General features: G+C 37.8%; 1 protein-coding gene across 39 annotated transcripts in view; it reads right to left on the bottom strand.

Moving 5' to 3' along the window:
* SUGCT (succinyl-CoA:glutarate-CoA transferase) overlaps positions 1-24569 on the bottom strand; it is a 796973-nt gene that overhangs the window by 15536 nt on the left and 756868 nt on the right. For all 39 annotated transcript variants that reach the window (XM_064290193.1, XM_064290192.1, XM_064290195.1 and 36 more), the window contains one exon: positions 7733-7796. The gene's annotated coding sequence lies outside the window, so the exon portion shown is untranslated. The remainder of the gene's footprint in view (positions 1-7732; positions 7797-24569) is intronic.

Below are 24569 nucleotides of genomic sequence, written 5' to 3'. Positions count from 1 at the left end.
CTGTTTCCCCCCTGCTCTCCTAGGAAGTCGCTGTGCTATTCATTTCTCACTGAACAGTAACAGTGTGTACAGCCCTGCCTCATTGGGACAAGGCTCCCAGGAAGGCTACAGACACTCAATGTCAAATCACCTGAGAATACTCCGATTCATTTCACTTCAGTGCCTTGCCATGGGCTTTTTTTTTAAATAAAGTTAAAAATAATTGAGGACTTCAAGAAGTACCATGGCTAATCTATTTGAAAAGTCACTTCCCTGCCAGCTTTCCCTCATTCTGTTGACAGAATGTAGAACCTTCCTTTCATCTCTTTCCTCTTTTTGCAGCTTAACCTGGTCCCTGAAGGAGTATGCTCTTTCTAGAAGATAGATTATACACTATATGCAACATGAAAACTTTACGCCCTCTTCCCGTTGTCATCTAAGAGGCTTTCTACCTGGAAGAAATAACATCTCACCTTTCACTCTCAGATTGGTTTTACTTCAAATTCCTTGTGAAGACCAACGTATTTAAACTTTAGGGAGGGATATAAACTGAAACTTTGGTTCCTCTTAATTTTTCTTTTTCCCCACTGAGATTTGTGATAGCTTTTTCCATTGCTGTTATCCATTATAGAAATTTAACTGCACTTTGAGGATATATGATTTCAGAAACGCTATCTAGTTTTCTATCTAAAGGAAGAAGAAAGCTAAAAGTTACAGGGAAAAGATAAAAGCTTGAGTAGGACAGAAGAGAAAGTTTGGTAACTACTGAAGAGAATAGGTGGTCACTCCATTTAGCATATGTGTTTCAAATTGAAAATTAAGCAAGTAAAATAAATCCCTTTTTAGATAACGTCCATAAGTAGCCAGTCTATCCTTAAAAAATGCATACTGCTAACATTTTTCAAGTATCACTTTTTTAATTATTTTTCATCTAATAATTTTTTATTCTAATCATCATGCAGAAAACTGATATTAAGTACTTTGTTGGTATAGAAGGTGCTGGTTCAATTTAAAAGGACAGCATCTTCACCCTCCAGGAGCTTACAAAAGTATACTGTCCTGAATCCAGAAAGGTGTTTTAGATCATCATTTATAAAAAGTCTTGCAAAACACTCAGAAATACGTGAGATAATCAAATAAAAAGGCACATTCAACTTTTTAGAAACTCACCACAAAATTCAAATGTCAATATTACAATAATTTGGTTTGAGGTACATTAATTCATAGTGGTGACTACTCACCCTACATCCAATGCCCACAAGCTAAAAAAATTGCTGCAGGTTCTAAATATTATATTAAAATATGAGGAAAATACTTAAGAAAATTTTTATTAAAAAGAACTTGGAGCTGCTTTCTGAAAAACACAGATCAGGGAACCAGCAGGCAAGAGTAATTCAATTTAAAATCATTCTGCATGCCTAGAAGACTGCTTAGCTTTCCCAGTGCTGAGACACTCAGCACTGAAATACTCCCCAGAAGTGCGGCTGAAATCAAATAACCGCAATGTACATTCACAGGGAAGTATCTGAACAAGGCAATGGCGAGAAACGTTAGGATTACACAGCTAACTCTACTTCAGCGACATCCTTTGAAGTCTGGAACTCAGCACCAAGATTATTTTGGCACCTACAAAGTACATGCAAGGACGGCGTGTTCCTCTCTGGCTAAAAGGCTAATGGCCAGAAGTATTAGATGAAGATGCAAATGGTGAATGGCTCAGTGGAAACTGGCAGTCCTTTAGAATGTGATCTAATGCAAGATCTTTCCACCCAAGTCACAAATATGGTAATGTTTATACAGTGGTCGATCTCTTGTTGCAGAAATGTTATGGTAAGAACTATAAAGCTACTCTTCCATTTTTTTTTCTTTACAATTAAGAAACACAAATTTTATCAATTTCACATCTAAACTTCAGGACACGGTAAGTTTTACAAAAGTCTTCAACCAAGCTAGAAGCTTTTTAGGAATTGTTCTTAATCAACCAGTGAGAACATCTGCTAAGCCAGCTTTGGGGTTCCTGCCTGTCATAGTCACCTAGTGCTGCTCTAACGGAAATACCACAAGCGGATGGCTTTAACAAGCAGAAAGTTATTCACTTGCAGTCTAGAAGGCTAGAAGTCCAAATTCAGGCTGCCAGCTGCAGGGGAAGGCTTTTTCTCCCTGTTGGCTCTGCGTGAAGGTTCTTGTCATCAATGTTTTCCTGGTCTAGGAGCTTCTCACGCTGGAACCCTGGGTTCAAAGGATGTTTTCTGATCCTAACACTTCTTTCTTGGTGGTATGAAAAAAAAAAAGGTCTCCCTAAACCAGCTCGATTCTATCTTTTATATTTCAAAAGAGATTGACTTATGATAAAACCTAATCCTGTAGATTGAGTCCTGCCTCATTAACGTAACTGTGTCTAATCCAGCCTCGTTAACATCATAGCTGTTAGGATTTACAACGCATAGGATAATCACATCAGATCACAAAATGATGGACAACCACACAATACTGAGAATCATGGCCTAGTCAAGTTGACACACATTTTCGGGGGACACAATTCAATCCATAACACTACCCAGGCTCCAATTTCAAGTCCCACTTTTACTCCTCAGATAGTAGGAATCAAAGGCCTCAGTACAGATTTCTTTTAAACTCTTCATGTGTTTTTAATTTGACCATTAGCTCTATTTTAGAGTTTAGTCATCTGGCCTCTGCCTACATCCCCGGTTAACTGTGAACGTGCCCCCTCTCCACATTCTCCATTTGAGCCCTTACTCAGCCCTTCCAGGGTACCATGTTCTTTCCTGCCTTGGGCCCTCCACGCTGCTCCCTCATCCTATACCTCTTTACCTTTTACAACTCATCCTTCATCTATATACTACTCATTCTTCCCTGACCCTTCATACTCGGTGAGGTCTCCCTGTTTTGTGCTCTCACAGCATCCCACAGTGTCCTCTGGTTTCCCAAGGGAACATTCATCCAACTTTTCAGTGTTTCTTCCTCAGGCCTGTCTCCCTGGAAAACTGTAAGCTCCACGAGTGACTAGGCCTATTTTAGGTACAGTTCTATCCCCATAGCTTCATAGAACATCTGAAGCATAGTTTAATTAGTTGAGCTGTGTGTGTGTATATATGAGCATGTGTTTGAAGTTTTAGCACTCAATCCATTTATAATAGTTAATTATGAGCAAATTAGTACATTGTACCTACTGTGCTGACTCTTCTATCATTAAACACACCAATAAGCTAAAGGTTGTGACTACTCGCCCATTAGGGACTCTTAGAACATCAGAATATTGAACCCTGACAATGAGGATGTGATATGTTTGTTCCATTTGTAGTCCCATTACTATTTCATTTTTCTTAGTCTCCTTTCACCTTTAACAACTGAGTAGTATGCTTTAAAAGTTCAAATGATAGAGCAATATAATGAACAATATATGAAATAAAGAATAGTATTAGCATAACTAAACTTATATCTAGAGACAATTCATGAACATTAACTAGTCTCTATGATTTAACCAGAACATCTATATATACAAATGTAATTCCTTTCTTATTCTTGACTATGGATTGGGGGTGGTGGAAAATGATCTGAAAAGCTTGTGTTACAATAAACATAAATAAATAAAGGAGATAGTTCAGATTATATTACTTGCTGTATTTTAACATTGATAATTATTACAAAATTGAAACAATGCATAGTTTTGATTTGTTTTGTTTTTAATTTAAGAAGCAAAAAGAAATTTTGAAGAGATAAATAATTTCATATCTCTGTTTAAAGTACGGAGCCCTGGTGGCACAGTGGTTAAGAGCTTGGCTGCTAACCAAAAGGTTGGCAGTTCAAATCTACCAGCCATTCTTTGGAAATCCTATAGGGCAGTTTTATTCTGTCCTGTTGGATCATTATGAGTTGGAATCAACTTGAGGGCAAGAGGTTTTTTACAGGTTTAAAAGTACATTCAGCATAGGTCTACCAGGTAGAACTAGATGGTGCCCAGCTACTACCACCGACCACTGTGACAGGAATCTCAATAGAGGGTACTGGGCAGAGCAGGAGAAAAATATAGAACAATATTTAAATTCACAAAAAGGACCAGACTTACTGATCTGACAGAGACTGGAAGAACCCTCGAAACTATGGCCCCCAGATGCCTTTCTAACTTAAAACTTAAAAAATTGAAACAAAGTATAAATAGTTATAATATTCAGAAGTGAAGCCACTCAGCCAAATATTAGACAGGCCTATAAAACAAACAATAATACCCGTGAAAAACATGTTCCTTAGATCTAAGGAGTATGCAAGACCAATGGCAACACCTGCACAAAAGCAAAGATGCAAACGCAGGAAGGGACAGGAAAACTGGACAGATGGAAATGGAGAATGCTGGGTGGAAAGGGGGAGCATGCTGACACACTGCGGGGATTGCAATCAATGTCGTGAAATTATTTGGGTATAAATTTTTGAATGAGAAACTAATTTACTCTGTAAACTGTCACCTGAAGCATAATAAAATGTTAAAAAAAAGAGATAACCATACACTAATTTCAAAAATAACCTAGACTTATCAACTTCATCTCAAAACTGATACTTGCCATATTGAGAGTTATGTAGAAATAACAAGGAAAGTCAATAGAATAAACCCATTGCCGTCGAGTCCATTCTAACTCATACCGACCCTGTAGGACACAGTAGAACTTCCCCATAGAGTTTCTAAGTTCAAACTGCTGACCTTTTGGTTAACAGCCATAGCACTTAACTACTAAGGCCACCAGGATTTCCAGTCAATAGAATAGATACACTAAAAAATTATGCCTAAACACTACAGAAATTAAAGAAACAAAAGTAGAGTTTTCCAAAGAGAGATAAAAATAAATTGCTGTAGATCTGAGAATCTAAATGTAGTAAATTGAATCATTTGCTCCAATTATTTACCCCTCCTTGTGTCCATGCCCTTCACTATGTAACTTTCAGTTTCTTACAAAAAGGGTCATGAGTATTTCCCCACCCCTTCAGACTTGGCCTAAAACTTGCTTTGGCCAATGAAATGTGGGCAGAAGGTATGGAAGTTCTGCACCAGAGTCTTAAACGTCATTGTGGTGTCTGTTTTTTTGCTCTTCTACCATTGATATAAGAAGCACATGAGAGACACATGGAAAAGAACCGAGCCCAACCCACAGTGAGCAGCCAAGCCCAAACCTGCAACCAAAGTAAAGCCAGCCAGCTGAGGCCAGCCTAGATCAGCCATAGCCCCAGGAGACCCATATGTGTGGAATAAATAAATGCTTACGTTTGAATGAGATTTTGTGGTTATTTGTTACATAGCACTATTGTGACAATAGCTAACAGATACACTTTTACATTAAAGTGAGCAGAAAGGTGTATTCTTTCCTCTTCTGGAATCTGAAAAATATTTTCCTTTTCCTGAGATCATTTCTCCATTCATCTACCAGAAGAGTCAAACAATTCACATCTGAGTGATGGGGAGAGTGTTAACATCCAATGAGTTTATTTCAGGTTAGTCACTGACTTAATTTTTCCTTCCTGCCATGCTAACTACTGTACTGACTTTCAAACACTTTCTTCTGATGCATTGGGAATATAGCAATGACTATATGACCTCACCTATAAACTTGTGGAGTTGAATTAGATTACTGGTTCTTGAATTGTTCTTTAGGGGCCATGGTTTCAAGGAGGTATCTGGAGGGCCATAGCATGGTAGGGGCAGCAGAAGAAAGCTCAACACTTGGAGTTCTGGCCTATCAATCAGCAAAACTCTGCGTGATCTATTTTATATATTGAGATTTCATTTGGAAAATCAGTTCCACTGTGTAAAAAGTAAAGCTAAAAATGCTTTTCAGAGTCTTCTCAGATTGGAAACACTATGATTACATTTTTTAAAAAATTCTGACCACCCCTTCTCTTTATCTCTATTATCATGACCCTAATTCAAGACACCATCACCCAAACTCCTGTGATAACTTCCTAATCTGACTCCCTGCTTTAAACTGTAGATAGTATCATTTCACCACCTTGCTTAAAACCATCTAGAGTAAAACCAAATTTAGTGGGGTCTCGAGACTCTCCTTTCTCTGTCAGTCTCATTTCCTGCCCTTCTTCCCCTTCTTTCATACTGGCACAAAACACGTCCAGCTTTATCCCGCCTCAGGGCCTACTCACATGCTATTCCCTCTGCTTAGAATGCTTTTCCCCTATTCTTCAAATGCCAACTTCCTTTTATAATTCAATGCCTAGCTTATAAATCAGCTTCTCAGAGAGGATTTCCCCAGTGCTCAAACAACAGGAAGTCCCGGCTAACCCCCATTATCCAATATGACAACATACCGTTCTTTCCCCTTCTTTGCATTTATCATGATTTACAGTTATAGAAACATTTGTTACTTGTTTGTGTTGTCTAACTTTCCATTGACTCTAAGCTGTATGAGGCCAGGGACCATGTTGTCTGGTTTATTTTTGTATCTCCAGGACCTGATATGGTACCTGGCACATAGTATATGCTCACTAATACAAAGGAATGAATGACCTTCTTAGCTTTTATCAACATAGTTTTTTTCACCACTTTTCTGTAACATGTGGCATTTTTCTGTACTATGATACCAGTCTCTACTATGCTTATATCAGCTCTCTTAGTTATCGTCATTAATCCACTTATGATGTTCCTTGATTTAAACTCCTGCCTACCAGAATTTCATCATGCTTCATTGATCATACTGCCTTCTTCCTATTATTTTTGTGTGCCAATGGTCATGATTCTGATCTGTTATAGAAATTTATTATCAAGCCAGCCTCAAATCTTAGAAAGACATTAACAGTAACAGTTATTGAATAAATGAGATCAGACACTTGTAGATTCCCTATGCTATTCAACTGAGGACACTGAGGAGTTTAGAAAATATGCAAATTCCGAGCAAGGTGATAAGGAAATAGTTTCAGGAAAACAATGGCCAAAGTTATAGCCTAGCTAATTTCCTTGTCCTCTGTCCAAAGAAAAAAGTAGTACAAAGAAAAGAGAAAAAGTAGTACACGGTTTGTATATTGCTGTTGAGTCAATCCTGACTCACAGCAGCCCCATGTGACAGAGTACAACTGCACCATAGTGTTTCCATGGCTATAATCTTTATGGAAGCGGATTGCCAGATCTTTTTCCTGCAGAGCCTCTGGGTGGGTTCAAACTACCAAACTTTCAGTTAGCAGCAAGAGCTTAACCATTGTGCCGCCAGGGCTCCTGGTGGTTTGTGTATAGTTTATAAAACAGGGACACAAAGAACAAGAATGTAGAGTGTTTTTCTAGTAATGTCCAGAGGAGAGCGATAATAGATCCGAGGGATGATAAACATTACTAACCCTACAGATCAGTCAGTGGTCTTCCTTGAACACTATCTCTATCTGGTCTGGCTTTCTCATTCTCGTACTAACTGCACTATACCGTCATAATTGTTGCCATGTTTGTTGTTACCTATTTGTGGGTAATTACATAATGTACTTCTGTGAGTACACAATTACACCAAGTGCAACTAGGAAATAGAAGCATTGTTTTGTCACTGAGACAATCAGACATTCGTTAGAGCTAAGGCACAATTCCATAGCCTAAGCATTCATTCCTGTGAGTATATCAACCATTCCTCTTTTATCCAAAAAGAGTGCCCAAGACTTGACAAGTTGGTTGAGGATCACCAAGGCCCTGCAGCAATCACCCTATGTTACAATTAACAAAGGAAGGTGTTAAAGAAAATAACCAAGATGTTCAAACCTGGGACTGATATTTTCCCCACAGTTGGATGCTCCATCTCCATAACAAGGCCATTGTGTAATACCTTAAAAAGTAAAAACAGAGAAAAATACTTTACAAAATGAAAGTATCTTTAATCTCAAAGTATATGGGAAGCTGCCTATTCAATTCATACTGAAAAAAGATATTACGAAGCATATAGATGTTTAAAATTTTTGTTACAATGTAATATTTAAGATTAAAATAGTGTCCCATATTATCTTACACAAGTGAAGCCAAAGGATACTAGATTTATATTTCTATAAATCTTCCCACATCAAAATACTATTTTCTCCTCAATATAGGGGATAAGCCCCCATCTTATCTATGTATGCACCTCTAAATATTAAAATATTAAAAGCTCAGCCTCTTCATGGAAGATATTTATAAAGTAGAAACTCAGAAAAATTATATTTTATGTTTAGTGGGCACTGCAAGCTCCCTGGAATAGAAAAATTTTTATAGAAAAACATTGGTAAAGGTTGTACAGGTCATAAGTATCCGTTAAATAGGAATCCTATAATGTCAGTTTATATATTATCATTAAGGAACATTGTCTTAGTTATCTAGTGCTGCTATAACAAAAATACCACAAGTGGGTAGTTTTAACAAACTGAAATTTATTCTCTCACAGTCTAGGAGGCTAGAAGTCCAAATTGAGGGCACTATCATTAGGTCGACGGCAGTGGGTTTTATATCACTAGGTGAAGTCTTTCTCTCTCTCCCTGTCACCTCTGAGGGAAGGTCTTATCATCAATCTTCCCCTGATCTAGGAGCTTCTCAGCTCAGGTACCCCAGGTCCAAAGGATGCACTCTGCTACTGGTGCTTCTTTCTTGATGGTATGAGGTCCTTCTCTTGACTTGCTTCTCTCTCCTTTTATCTCTTGTAAGATAAAAGGTGATAAAGGCCACACCCCAGGGAAATTCCCCTTTCATGGGATTAGGGCTGTGACCTGAGTAAAGGTTTTCATCCCACACTAATCCTCTTTAACATAACTGAGTATTGCCTCATTAACGTAGCTGTCTCTAATCCTTCCCCATTAACATTAACATCATAGAGGTTAGAATTTACAACACATAGGATAATCACCTAAGATCACAAAATGGAGGACAACCACACAACTCTGGGAATCATAGCCTAGCCATGTTGACATGCATTTTGGGGGGACATAATTCAATCCATAACAAACATCAAAGTAACACGTTAAACAAACAAACCAAAAAAAAAAAAAAAAAACCTCAGCCTTTTCTTGCGTTACCTCCTGGTAACTAAACTAGTTTAGTTACCTCCTGGTAGGACATGAAAATGAAAAGTCAACTGTAGAAGGACAGGTGGGAGGCACCAGGGTCTGGAATAGGAGCCCAGAGGGGTGGCACAGGTGCTCCTGACAAAGTTATTCAGAGGAAGACATAGGAAGGCAGTCAAGTTCAATAGGTGATCAGAGAATTCAGAAAGCCAGTGAGTACTGGGAAGTATACAGAGTCTGGGCTTTGTGACAGGTACATGAGTATAGCCAGCTACCAGGGAATCCAGAGCAGGCCCAGTCAGAATCCTGAGTAGGTAGTTGACATCAGGAATGTTTTCAACAAGCAGTAAGACCATAAAACCTTTTGGGGCTAGGTCTCAGAATTAGGACTACACTATCATGGAGACTGTCAGTTTGTCATATTATGGTGGTTTGCCTGTTGCTGTGATGCTAGAAGCTGTGCTATGGATATTTCAAATACCAGTGGGGTCACCCATTATGGCCAAGTTTCAGCAGTGCTTCCAGACTAAGACAAACTAGGAAGAACGACCTGGTGATCTACTTCCAAAAATCTGCCAAGGTAAACCTTATGGATCACAACAGAGCATTATCCGATATAATGATGGAAGATGAGCCCCTAGGTTGGAAGGCACGTGAAATACAGTCGCCATAACAATGGACTTGAGCATACCAATGAACATGGCACAGGACCAGGCAATGTTTTGCTCTGTTGTACATAGTGGTCACCATAAGTCAGAGTCAACTCAACAGTAACAACAACAATATCAGGAAGTAGGGGGAGAAGACATCTAAGAACAAATTGGAGACCTCATCTTAGAGGGCTGATGAGGTTCCCCTGCAGTAGGGCCAATATTTGTATCCAGTACCCCATCAAGAACACAAGGTAGAGAACTTGGTCTCAAGGTTAAGACCCAAAGCCAATTATTAGTAAAGGGACATTCTACTAGCATCCGGCCAACAGAAATTTGACTTGATGTTGAATCGCTTGACTGATTAATCAGAGCTACTTAAATCCCTGGTAAATGGAAGCCAAAATGTGTCCCATGGGGTGGCAGGAAAACAAAGTCCACCAAGGATCAAGTGCCCTCCAACTGTAGTTAAAAGCGGAGATGAGGGCAGAACCAGGTTAGAATCAGTTTCTGGAACATAAAAGTTCAATTACTCAGGGCAAAGTGTTCTGTGATACACAAATGAAAATGCTACATTTTTGTTTACACCTGGGGGCCATCTAGGTATACTTCCTCAAAGAACTCGGCATCTATTTCTGGATTTACAGTGAGATAAATACGGGCAACTCAGATAAATCGAGCCCTGGTGGCACAGTGATTAAGAGCTCAGCTGCTAACACGAAGGTTGGCAGTTTGAATCCACCAGCCACCAGCTGCTCCTTGGAAACTCTGTGGTGCAGTTCTGCTCCATCCTATAGGGTCACTATGCGTTGGAACTGACTCGACAGCAACGGGTTTTTGGTTTGGATCTACCAAATGGAGAGCTTCCCTCTTCCTGTCCCGTAAATGCATCTGAAGAATAGAAGTATTTCAGTGGCACAAAAATCTTATAGACCACAAATTCATGCCAGCATTCCAAAGAGTGACAGTTGTAATGGCTTCATAGCATTTTGAACTTCAGGTGAAAGCAAGATTTGCATATCCAAATTCTTATCATAATCTATTTCCAGAGAGAAGGGCATTGAATAAAGAAACCAAGAAAAATGCTTTTTCACTTCAACTGAATGTATTTCACTTCTATAAGGGAAAGAATCAAATTCCCTAGATTTTCTCCATTTCTAGTGAGTGCTTTGGTTACATTATAGAGTAAACCATTAATAAGACAACCCCATGGGTGAATTTTTGAGGTGAGAGCTATAACTCTGTTATGGTTAAGTGTTCTGGTTTCCACTGTTTGAGAACAGTCGCCACTTTTGGGACGGTGCTCTTTAAACAGGCATACTGACCTCCCTCATTGAGGCAATGTCACACAATATGGAGGCCCTTTTTATGGACACCTCGTCTCTGCTGAGATCACAAGCTTTGTACCCCAGAGCTGGCCAGGGAAAATCCTCACCAGTGTTGGAACTGTGCTATAATTCAACTCTGGTGTGGCTCGTTCTCAGCCCCCACCCATCACAGCCTCCTCCAGTGTGGGGGTGGGGGCTAAGTGCCAACGGGAGGTGCTAAATCTCAGTTCTACTAAGGACAGGAACAAAAATACTGAGCTAAATTTCACTCGAAACAATTATCTGCACACTGAATCATTCTTCTCGTATCTCTATTGCCCTCCTGACTACCTCTTTGTAATAACCCTGCAGTGCTACTCACAAAAGACAAAAGTGAGTGTTCTTAGCTAAATATAACTGAGCTGATGGTGTTGGAATTAATTAACGCTGAATTTTAATCACGTAGCAAACGTTAAGTGTCAAACACGGAAGGGTAGTTGGTAAAGGTCAAGGGCCATATGTCAAAGTTTTGTGAAGAGAAAGCTAGCAGTTGACTGAAATTTTTCATGGAAGCAGTTTAGGGAGTATACTTTTTTCACCCTTACCTCCAATGCCGTCTGTGTATAATATTCCAAATGTAAAACTCTCTTACCTACTCTTTTTCAATTCCTTTGCATTGAAAATAGTTCAGCACTCAGCAGAAATATAAAGTCTTCTTATGTGTGGCAAAGGAAGTGAACTGCAGTTTCTCATTTTCTGTAGCATTCATACAATCATGAGGCGAATGGGCTGGTCTGAGCCCCGATCTTCAGAAAGATAGGATTTACTCCCATGCTTGGTTGCCACCCACCCTTTTATGTGAAGGCTGAAGTGGAGATGATTTCATAGGCTTTCTCCGTGAATCAGGTCAGATTATCCCAGAGAACAATCAGGGCTGTGGCAGTGCTGTCCCTGGAAACCCTGCCTAATGACTTAGAATCTTGGAAAATTCTGCAGCCCTCATTGTGGGAAGAGTCCTGCTCTGCTTAATAACATATTCGAGGACCTCAGAACCCAGGAAGTCTGTCTGAATTCTGACATAAATCTCTCCGGTTGCCTTTCAGGAGTATTGTCTCACCCTCACTTCAGGGAAAATGGAGGAACTACCGCTTACCACCATCTCTATAACATCTCGGGAATGGTTACTAAATGTTCACTTTCCCTTTTCTCACGCAGGCTCAACGCTTCAATCTCTGTAACCTTAATGCAGAAATTCAAATTAATCTGTGTCATTTTCTGACCACTCATAATGGACAGGGGGCCTGATCTTCAGGGATCTTCAACAACTATTTTCCCTCAAGGAGAATTTCATACCTCCAACCTCGGTCCTGGACCTTGCGTAGAATTTTATGATGTTTTTTTCTCCATTTGGTTATGTCTTTGGGTTTTACTGTTTTTTCCCTTTTACTCCTTCAGTCTTTCACAGTTTGGTAACTCTCCTAAATTTCATTTCTTCTCCTTGAAATTTCAAAAGCATATTCTTGACAAGAATAGCATTGTAGACAGTGCACCAACCTCTCTAGCAAAGAATCAGGCCTATTTAAAATAAGGTCTCTCTGTCTTCCTCAAGAGTTTTACAGATTGACAGCCTAATGGCAGAGTCAAACGGTAATGCATTAATGATGGGGGAGAAAGAATAAAATGTATACCTTAAAGTGATGTGGGAAATAAGTTTAAGTGAAAGCAAGAGAGTCTTTTTAAAAAGTCCTATGGCAGAAATGGCAGAAGAAAAAGCCTACAATACAGCACCAGCAAGACAAAAAAAAAAAAAAGTGCAAAAAAGTGAATATCGATACCCTCTCTATAGGCAGCAAAAAACCTTTACAGAAAGCAATAGATCTGGGTCAAGACTAGAAGTAACCAGGCATATTCAAATGAAAAAAGACTGACACAGTGCTGGCATTATATGATGTAATGGAATTTACCCCTGTGGGCTTTAACCAGTAAAACCAGTTGCTGTCAACTTGATTCTGACTCCTAGCGACCTCACACGTGTCAGAGTAGAATTATTCTCCAGAGGGTTTTCAACGGCTGATTTTTTGAAAGTAAATCACCAGGTCTTTCTTCTGTGGCATCTCTGACTGGACTCAAACCTCCAAACTTTTGGTTAGCAGCTGAGTGTGTTATCATGTCTAACACCCAGGGATTTTACACATATCAAAATCAACAACATAGCAAAGATGCACAAATAAGTATTGACCGTTCCATGCAATGTGAAGAAAAATATGACCTATTCATTTAACAAACATCATAGAATATTTAGGTGCTAGGTAGAGTGAAGGGGGCTGGTGGTAAAAAGATGAATGAACTTGCATTCAAAGTTCTTATAATTAGAGAGAGTAGAGAATCAGAGACCTGAGACCATGTTTCTAACACAGTGCCATTCCATAATGAAGGAGCAACGTACAATGAGGAACAAGCAAGTACAGGCTGTCCCCGGATTACGAACGAGTACTGTTCCTAAGTCTGTCTTAAGAAGAATGGGTACACAAGTTAGAACAGTTAGGTACAGTTCATATCTAATGTCAGTTAGACAAATGCTTATCTTAGTATATAGTATACTTTCTATGCATTAAAAAAACATTAAAGAAACACTTCTAGGTACACTAAAACATCTTTAACATAATAATACAGTAATAATAATGTTTTGATGCGTGTTGCAAAGTAGCTCCCAGGCTTTATAGGGGTTGGTTTGTAACTGGGTTGTACATAAATCGGATGTTCATAACCCAGTGACTGCCTGTAACTCTGCCTATCTAAACGGTCAAGGAGGTCAATAAAGGCCACAGAAAAAAGATATTAAAACAAAATGTTAAAACTAACGGTAATAATGATAAATGTTAATAAGAGCAGCTACTACTCGGCAAACCCTCTTAAGGAATAGGCATTGTGTTAGGAGATAATGGGTTTTCTCTTAATCCTCTCATTAAGCACCCCAGCTTGTTGTTGTTGTTAGGTGCTGTCCAGTCGGTTCCTTATCATAGCAACCCTATGTGCAATAGGACAAAACCCTGCCCAGTCTGTGCCATCTACAAAATCTTTGCTATATTTGAGCCCATTGTTGTAGCCATTGTCAGTCCATCTTGCTGAGGATCTTCCTCTTTTCCACTACCAAGCATAATGTCCTTCTCCAGGGACAGGTCCCTCCTGATAACATGCCTAAAGTACATTAGACAAAGCTTCAGTATCCTCGCTTCTAAGGGGCATTCTGGCTGTACTTCTTCCCATAGAGATTTGTTCATTCTTCTGGCCCCCAACAGTGTGTGGTATATTCAATATTCTTTCCCAACACCAGAATTCAAAGGGATCAAGGTATCTGCAATGAATAAGTTGTGGTCTTGCAAAATTCTATCATGCGATCTCCAGCGTCGTTTCTATCATCGAGGCCATATTTTCCAACTACTGATCCTTCTTTTTTGTTCCCAACTTTTGCATTCCAATCACCAGTAATTATCAATGCAAGTTAATTGCTTGTTTGACCAATTTCAGACTGTAGAAGTTGGTAAAAATCTTTAATTTCCTCATCTTGGCATTAGTGGTTGGTATGTAAATTTGGATAATAGTCACATTAACTGGCTTTCCTTGTAAGCATATTGAAATTATCATACCACTGACAGTATTGTATTTCAGGATAGATCTTGCAATGGTCTTTTTGACAATGAACGCAATGTCATTCCTCTTCAATTTGTCATTCTCGGCATAGTAGACCATATGATTGTCCAATTCAAAATGGCCAATACCAGTCTATTTCACCTTACTAATGCCTAGAATATCGACGTTTATGAGTTCCATTTCATTTGACAACTTTCAATTTTCCTAGATTCATACTTCCTACATTCCATTTTCTGATTATTAATGGATGTTTACAGCTGTTTATTCTAATTTTGACTAGTGCCACACCAGCAAATGAAGGTCCTGAAAACTTTATTCCATCCATATCATTAAGATCAACTCTACTTTGAGGAGCCAGGTCTTCCTCGACATATTTTGAGTGCCTTCCAACCTGAGGGGCTCATCTTCCAGCACTGTATCAGACAATGTTCCACTGCTATTTATAAGGTTTTCACTGTCCAATTTTTTTAGAAGTAGATTGCCAGGTCCTTCTTCTTAGGCTGTCTTAGTCTCTATGCTCCACTGAAACCTGTCCACCACAGGTGACTCTGCTGGTATTTGAAATATCATGGCACAGCTTCCAGCATCACAGTAACATGCGAGCCACCACAGTATGACAAACTGACAGGAGAGTGATGGAAACCACCATTATTATCTGCATTTCTACTGACAAGGTCACCAGAACCTAAAGAGGTTAAGTACTTGCCCAAGGTTACAAAATTAATAAATGGCTGACCTGGGATTGAAATTTAGATATATCTGACTAGTAAATGAAAAAATCAACAAGGATAATTTGATTCATCATTAACATGACTATCTGATTTTGTCAATTCTATAAAATGAATGAGTTGATCCGATGGGGAAAGAAAATTAGCCAAAATGATTTCTTGGCAATATGTGGCCCAGTTAGTTAATAAACCAAACTGCTCCTTTGCAGGTAACCAAGGATATTGTGGAGCCCAGATAGAAGAGCTGTGAAAAGTTGAAGGGTTTTTGGCCCCAGCCTAGCAAAGTAATTACCAGTTCAAGTTTTGAAGGTACAGACTAAGGGGGTGAACTTTGACTAGGCAGTTAGTCCTGTGAGCATCAGAATCATCATCAATTAAAAGAGGATAATAATATCTCTTTTGAAGGAGTTTGTAAGGATTAAGTGAGATAATGAGTGTAAAGTGCTGAGCACAGGGCCTGAAAGAGTGTAAGCTCAAAAAAAAAAAAAAAAGGCAACTGTTTTCATTATTATCATTGACAGACTGGATTTGAACTCTTGCTTCACTAAGTACTGGCTGTATGATTTTGATATAGTACAATATCACATGATTATGATATTGTACTATAGTTTTTCAAGATGTTACTATTGGGGAAACTGAATAAAAAGTACATGGGCTATCTCCATATTATTTCTTAAAATTGCATGTGAATCTACAATTATCTCAAAATAAAAAGGTTTATTTAAAAAAAAAAAGTTCTTTTTTAATTTTATTCTTCCCTGTTTTGGTTTTTTAAACATTGGAATTGATTTTTGTGAAAGGGGATTCAATTTCATTTTTCCCCTAGAATAGTTTTTGAGCAGTACCTTCTGAATCTGCAATACCAGCTCTGTCTCATGTCATTTCTGTACATGTGTGGAATTGCTTCTAGGGACTTTGTTTTGTTCTATGGGTCTGTCTACTCCTTTACCAATACCACATTAAGTCACTGTGGCTTTACGTTGTTGTTATTGTTAAGTGTCATGGGGTCGGTTCCGACTCTTAGCGACCCTATGTACAACAGAACAAAACACTGCCCGGTCCTACGCCATGTCCACAATCGTTGCTATGCTCGAGCCCATTGTTGCAGCCACTGTGTCAATCCATCTCATGGAAGGTCTTCCTCTTCTTTGTCGACCCTGTAATTTACCTAGCATTATGTCCTTCTCCAGGGACTGATCTCTCCCGATAACATGTCCAAAGTATGTAAGACGTAGTCTCACCACTCTTGCTGCTAAGGAGCATTCTGGTTGTACTCCTTCCAAAACAGATTTGTTTCTTCTTTTGGCAGTCCACGGTATATTCAATATTCTTCGCCAACAATTCAAAGGCGTCAGTTCTTCTTCTGTCTTCCTTATTCATTGTCCAACTTTTGCATGCATATGATGCTATTGAAAACACCATGGCTTGGGTCAGGCGCACCTTAGTCTAGAAGGTGACATCTTTGCTTTTCAACACTTTAAAGAGGTCTTTTGCAGCAGCTTTGCCCAACGCAATGTGTCTTTTGATATCTTGACTGCTGCTTCCATGGGTGTTGATTGTGGATCCAAGTAAAATGAAATCCCTGACAATTTCAATCTTTTCTCCATTCATCATGATGTTGCCTATTGGTCCAGTTGTGAGGATTTTTCTTTTCTTTACATTGAGGTGCAATCCATACCGAAGGTTGTGGTCTTTGATCTCCATCAGTAAGTACTTCAAGTCCTCTTCACTTTCAGCAAGCAAGGCTATGTCATCTGCATAACGCAGGTTGTTAATGAGTCTTCCTCCAATCCTGATGCCCTGTTCTTCTTCATATAGTCCAGCTTCTTGGACTATTTGCTCACCATACAGATTGAATAGGTATGGTGAAAGGATACAACCCTGACGCACACCTTTCCTGGCTTTAAACCACACAGTATCCCCTTGTTCTTTCTGAACAACTGCCTCTTGATCTACGTAGAAGTTCCTCATGAGCACAATCAAGTGTTCTGGAATTCCCATTCTTCGCAATGTTATACATAATTTGTTATGATCCACCCAGTTGAATGCCTTTGCATAGTCAGTAAAACACAGGCAAACATCTTCCTGGTATTCTCTGCTTTCACCCAGGATCCACCTGACACCAGCAATGATATCCTTGATTCCACGTCCTCTTCTGAATCCTGCCTGAATTTCTGGCAGTTCCCTGTAGATATACCGCTACAGCCACTTTTGGATGATCTTCAGCAAAGTTTTACTTGCATGTGATATTAATGATATTGTTCAATAATTTTCACGTTCTGTGGGATCACCTTTCTTGGGAATAGGCATAAACATGGATCTCTTCCAGTCGGTTGGCCAGGTAGCTGTCATCCAAATTTCTTGGCATAGGTGAGTGAGAACTTCCAGTGTTGCATTCGTTTGTTGAAACATTACAATTGATATTCCTTGTTTTTCACCAGTGCCTTCAATGTAGCTTGGACCTCTTCCTTCAGTATCATCGGTTCCTGATCATATGGTACCTCTAGAAATGGCTGAACGTTGACCAATTCTTTTTGATACAATGACTCTGTGTATTCCTTCCATCTTCTCTTGAGGCTTCCTGTGTCATTTAATATTTTCCCCATAGAATCCTTCATTATTGCAACTCGGGGCTTGAATTTTTTCTTCAGTTCTTTCAGCTTGAGAAATGCCAAGCATGTTCTTCCCTTTTGGTTTCCTATCTCCAGCTCTTTGCATGTGTCACTATAATACTTTGTCTTCGCAAGCCACTCTTTAAAATCTTCTGTTCAGTTGTTCTACTTCATCATTTCTTCCTTCTGCTTTAGCTACTTGACATTCAAGAGCAAGTTCCAGAGTCTCTTCTGGCATCCATCTTGGTCTTTTCTTTCTTTCCTGTCTTATTAATGACCTCTTGCTTTCTTCATTTATGATGTTCTTGATGCCATTCTTGATGGTGTCTAAATTCAGGTGGGATATACTCAAGGTCATACTTTGGCCCTCATGGACTTGTTCTAATTTTCTTCAGTTTCAGCTTGAGCTTGCCTATGAGCAATTGATGGTCTGTTCCACAGTGGGCCCCTGGCCTTGTTCTGACTGTTCATCATCTCTTTCCACAGATGTAGTCAATTTGATTCCTGTGTATTCCATCTGGTGAGGGCCATATGTCTTTATAATAACCATTAAACCAGTTGCAGCTGAGTCAATCCCAGCCCATGGTTACCCCATGTGTGCCAGAGTAGAACTATTCTCCACAGGGTTTTCAATGGATGAGTTTTTGAAAGTAGATAACCAAGCTTTTTCTTCCAAGTTGCTTCTGGGTGCAGTCAAACCTCTAACCTTTCAGTTAGCTGCTGAGCATGTTAACCATTTGCACAATTCAGGGACTAAAAAAAAAAACTATTATTATTATTTTTTTTATAATAATTGTCTGTATTTCATTTGGCAAGAACCCCACCCCTATCCTGTCTCATCCTTTGTCTTCGGAAATCTGTGGCCCTTTTCTCTATCAAATTTAAAGTCAGTTTGCCAAATTCTATGAAAACTCTGTTGGACTGAATTAATATCCTTACAACATTATCTTCTTACCCATTAAACATTTACTTTAATAATTTCCTTTATTTAAGTCATTTTAACATTTTCTATAAAGTTTGATTTTTTATGATAAAGGCTTTGTACATTTTTTATTGGATTTCTTACATTTTAGCTGTTAAGGTAATATGGACCTTTTTCTTTTTATAAAATTTCTGTTTATTGCTGGCATGCAGAAATGCAATTGATTTTTAGATTTTGATCTTATATCTGGTAAACACTCATAAGTTAGTAACTCATTAGTAGATTCTGTTCAATTTTCTGTAAAATTAATTATATTATCTCTAAATAACTATCTATAGTTTTGTATTTCCTTTCAGTGCTTACACCTTTTATTTTGTTTCCTTCCATTATATTGCTGCTAGAAGCACCAATATATTGATAAACAGAACTGGTAATAGAGAACATTTTTATCTTGCTCCTAGTTTTAAAGGCAGTGTAATTAATGTTTCATCAATGAGTATGTTTGCTCCAGGGTTTTGTAGAGACACTTTATCAGGTTAAAGAAGCTAGATGAGAATGTGTATCCTAGATATTGACTTTTATCAAATACTTTTTAATCCATCTATTGCGATGATCATATATAGCTATTCTGCCCTGATTTGTTAACATGGGGAATTAATAATTTTCCTAATTTAGAACAAACTTTGTGTTTCAGGAATAAACTCATTTTTGAGTTTTATTTGCTAATGTTTCATTTTAAATTGTCTTACATCTGTTCTCATGAGATTGGTCTGCAATTTTCCTTTCTTGTATTGTCATTATTTGGTTTTATATCAAGAATATCTTTATAAAGTGAGTGAGAGTAACCCCTGCTTTCCTATTTTCTGAAAGTGTGTAAGATTGAAATTATCTGTTCCTTCAATATCTGGTGGAAATTCACCTGAAAATGATGTGGGACTGGTGTTTTATTAATGGGAAGGTTTTAATTATTAATTATTTAATGGATATAGGAAAATTCAGATTTTCCCATTTTTCTTGAGTAAATTTCGATAACTCATATTTTCTAGGAATTTTACCACTCCATTAGATTGTCAACTTAATTGTGTCAAAATTTTCAATACTTATTATACAATTTTAGAACTATTCTATGTTTTGAGTGAATTTAAATTTTTATTGCTATGTGATGACTTGTTATATAGCAATTCATTTTGTTTTCAAGTCTATAGTATCTATTATTAAAGTTTGTATTTTCTTCATATATCATTTTGGATTGTATTTTCTTCATCTAGCATTTTGTATTTTGTTCATGTTTCATTTTGTTGCTGTCCATTCAACCTTTCTAAGTTCTTAAGTTTCAGGTATGTCACTTTAAAGTAGAAAATTACAAGATGTATCCTATTATATATTTGGCTTTTAACGAGAATTTAGTGTGTTAGAATTACTGATATGTTTGAATTAATTACTAGGATCTTATTTAGTGCCTTCTTTTTGTCCTACATTAAACAAAATTCTTCCATTGTCTCCTTTGGGATTGATTACAATTGTTCAGCACATTTGATTTGTCCCACCTTTACTATTTCAGACATTGTACAATGTATTTCTATTCTTTTATTATTTTTCCCCTCTAGACATTTTAATATGCATATTTAACTTGACAAATTAAAAATTAATCAATACTTATTCAGTTATTGCCTCTTCCCATTTATATGCCAGATCTGCCCAAAATTTCTCAGTTTGCAGTATTCTTAGTGTCTCAGTAAATTTCTCAGTATCCCCAGGCAAAAAGAAATACTTAACAGTTTTGTTTATTAAAGTCTTAACAACTTAATGAGTATTTATGTCCTTATAACTTAGCAGCTATATGAAAAAAAAAAAGTATATATATATATATTTGGAAACCCTGGTGGCGTAGTGGTTAAGTGCTATGGCTGGTAACCAAAGGGTCGGCAGTTTGAATCCGCCAGGTGCTCCTTGGAAACTCTATGGGGCAGTTCTACTCTGTCCTATAGGGTTGCTATGGGTTGGAATCAACGCGACGGCAGTGGGTTTGGTTTTTTTGGTTTGGTATATATATATATTTAAATTGAGAGAAAAAGTAGTATTTTATTTCATTTTTAAATAGCCACAATGAACTTTCTAATAGCATATGTGCACTTATTTGGCACTGTACAACCTTTCAAATCTAAGAATCAAATTGGATACCTCCACTTTATTTCCTGTTTCATATTGATTTTCTCATGGTACTTACTTTTTTTTTCACATCAACACCTGAAAACTCTGCTTCATAAAGATATGATACAATTGAAAGGAATGTAGTGCAATTTAATGTTGAAACTATGAATTATCTTGAGCCAGCAGTTCATGCTATCCAACAGATATTGCTGTGTGTCTCTTGAGATTTTGTGAATTTACTGGGGCAAAACAAGTCCCTCAGTATATAATATGGGAACCACAGTTGAATATATAGGTTCTTTTTCTTTAAGTTAAAAAATTAGACATTATCAATATTGTTTCTCAAAGTCAATCTTTTAAGCTTATTATGTTTTCCATATTTTCTGTTGACCTTTTTGCTTTTATCTTAAATCTTCCTTTGTTGTTAAGTGCTATGGAGTTGGTTCTGACTCATAGTGACCCTGTGTATAACAGAACCAAATGTTGCTTGGCCCTGTGCCATCCTCACAATAGCAGGTATTTTTCAGCCCATTGTTGCAGCCACTGTGTCAATCCATCCCGTTGAGGTTCTCCACATCTTTTTCATTGACCCTCTAATAAACGCGATGTCTTTCTCCAGGGATTGGTCCCTGCATTCTGGCTGTATGTCTTCCAAGACAGATTTTTTCATTCTTCTGGCACTCCATAGTATACTAAATATTCCTTCAGTGGTTGTTTTCCCTCTTCCTGAAGAATGTTCTTTAAAATTTCCTTAGTGATGGGTTCATAGTGAATTCTCTTGGTTTCTTTCTTGAAATTATTCTACCTTCATTCTGAAAAATAGTTTTGCTGGTTATACAATTCTAAGCTAACAGTTATTTTCTTTTGATACATTGGTGATATTTTCCTACAATCTTCTGATTTTTATTGTTGCTCTCAAGAAGTCAGCTAAAAGTTTAATTACTATTCCTGCATAGGTCGTCTTTTTTTTTTTTTTTTCCTGGATGATTTTGAATATTCTCTCTTTGGTTTTATTTAATTTAACCACCATCAGTTAGACCATGACTGCTTTGTATTTAATGTGTTTGAGATTTGTTGGACTTCCTGCATCTTAGGAATTATGTCTTCAATAGTTCTGGAAAATTCTCACCCACGTTCAAATATTGCCTGGAATGCCAATTAGATACACAGTAGACTTGTTGGCTATATATTAAGGAGCCCTGGCGGCACAATGGTTAAGCAATCAGCTGCTAACTGAAAGGTTTGTGGTTCAAACTCACCTAGCGGCTCCACAGAAAAAGACCTGTTAACCTCTTTCCATAGAAATTACAACCAAGAAAACCCTATAAGGAAATTCTTCTTTGTCACATGAGGTCACTGTGAGTTGGAATCAATTCAAAGGCACCTCTCAATGCAACTATATATTAAACTTGATCACTCTGTATGTCTACCTCTCTTATATTTGTTCATTCTCTCTCTGGACTAAATTCTGATTAATTTCTTCATATTTATGTACCAGATCATAAATTCTCTCTTTAGCTGTGTCTAATCTACTATTTAATTTGTCTGTTATGCTCCTAATTTTAATGATTATGATTTTTATTTCTAGAATTATTTTCTATTCTTTTTTAGGTACACTTGATTTTTTTTTTTTTTGTCCCTCATTCCTTCAGATAAATGAAAGATACACTTTTATTTCTTTCAATATACTAATTTTATATTCTGTATGTGATAATTCCAATATTTACAGTATTTGTGGATATGTTTTTAATTTCATCATGACCCTCGGAACTTTATTTGTGGAGATACTTTCAGGTCTTATTTTAAAACATGTTCCTTCAGGCATGATTGGCATTTACTTCTTCCAAGTGCTCAGAGCACCACCAAAGTAAGACTACATTAAACTAAGTTTTCTGTTTGGAGTTTTTGGGCCTCCAAGTAGAATTAATTCCTGCCTTAAATATTCACAATGGTAGGTTTGTTGTTAGAACATCCCATGGAAGATTTTCTCTTTATATTTTTCCCATAAGAGCCAAGGTCAAGACAGCCCAGAATCCCTACTCTCTCCCTTTTGATTTTGTTTTTCACCTAGTTTACCCAAAGAGAATGTTGACTTTTGCAGGTCTAAGTTTTATTCTGAGGCTTTTATTCAACTTCCCTTGTTGTGTAGGCCTCAGAATTTTTGTTCTCTCCCTAGTTTTTATGTCCATAAAGTCCACATTCTAAGCCAACACGTTTTGGAAAATGCTGGTTCCAGTGTCTGCTTCTCTGCATACATGTTTCCTAATCATTTTTGTAACAACACGATTCCTCTGGTCATCTAGCATTCCATATCTTCAGAAACAGAGGCCCTCCAAGCGTATTGTGTCCTCTTTAAGCTACACTTTTGAGGCTTAATGTGCTGCTCCAAACTTCCTCAAGATTAATTGTCCCAGCGAATAAGAAAAATAACAACTATTCAATGAAAGAGGAAATACAATAGAACCCAGTGAAATATAAAGGTGATTTATAAACTTTCAAGTCAGGATATTAGAAGTCCAGACTTACATCTTTAACTCAATCCTCCTTGGCAGTGGGGCCTTTAATTAAATTATCCCAGAGCCAGTTGTTCAATCTTTGATGAAAGTTGAGAAACCATTATTCCCCCTCCAGCACAGGGGCCTGCAAAGCTCTGTGAAAGTAACTATTCCAAGAGGTGGTCAGCAGGGTGATTGTGTATGCTGTCTTAACTCAGTAAGGACCAAATAATTCCTTAGTTCTTAGGAATTTTCCTATTTCCCAGTGAGAAAACTGTGAGTTTTGATTAATTCTAATATCAGGACGTTGTAAATATATCATCTTTCTGACTGGATTTAGGCCTCTTCAATCTCAGAGACTCTGAAGATGCTAAGTAAGGATTTGAAAGTCCAATAGGAGAAGCAGAACCCAGTCTATTTTCTTTGATGACTATTCCTGATCCTACTCAGAACAGACTAAAGTAAATGTTTTTCTTAGTAATATCCATTTGTTAATCAAGAAACCATCTCTTAGATGTGAGTCATTGCCAACCATTCTACTATTTCAGAAATGAAAGTAACAAAAGAGTGTGAAGAAAAAAAAAGTGATGTGTATGAAAGTACAGCATCACCCACCCCCACCCAAAAAAAAAAAAAATGTATGCAGACTTCTAAAAAGGCAGGATTTTCTAAGTGAAGTGCCAGGGTTAGAGAGTCCAACCAACATGAATATAAATAAAGGATAGGGTGAGTGTGAACAAAATAGCACTTGCTTGGCACCTACCCACCATATACTGGGTGACTGGCATGCCCTGGATCAGTCTATCCCTACTAAGGCCTAATGAAATAGATGTTATTATCTCTATTTTATATATGAAGAGACAAACTTGAGGAGATAACATGATTTGAATAATATAAATAGGGGGATGTTGGCAGTTTGGGTGGTGCAGTGGTTAAGAGCTCAGCTGCTAACGAAAGGGTGGGCAGTTTGAATCCACCAGTTGCTCCTTGGAAAGCCTACGGGGCAGTTCTACTCTGTCCTATAGGGTAGCTATGAGTCAGAACCGACTTGAGAGC

This window comes from Loxodonta africana, chromosome 8 (genome assembly GCF_030014295.1).
Source record: "Loxodonta africana isolate mLoxAfr1 chromosome 8, mLoxAfr1.hap2, whole genome shotgun sequence".
Lineage (NCBI taxonomy): Eukaryota > Metazoa > Chordata > Mammalia > Proboscidea > Elephantidae > Loxodonta > Loxodonta africana.
Note: the sequence above shows the minus strand (reverse complement) of the source record. Positions and strands in the feature narration are given on the sequence as shown.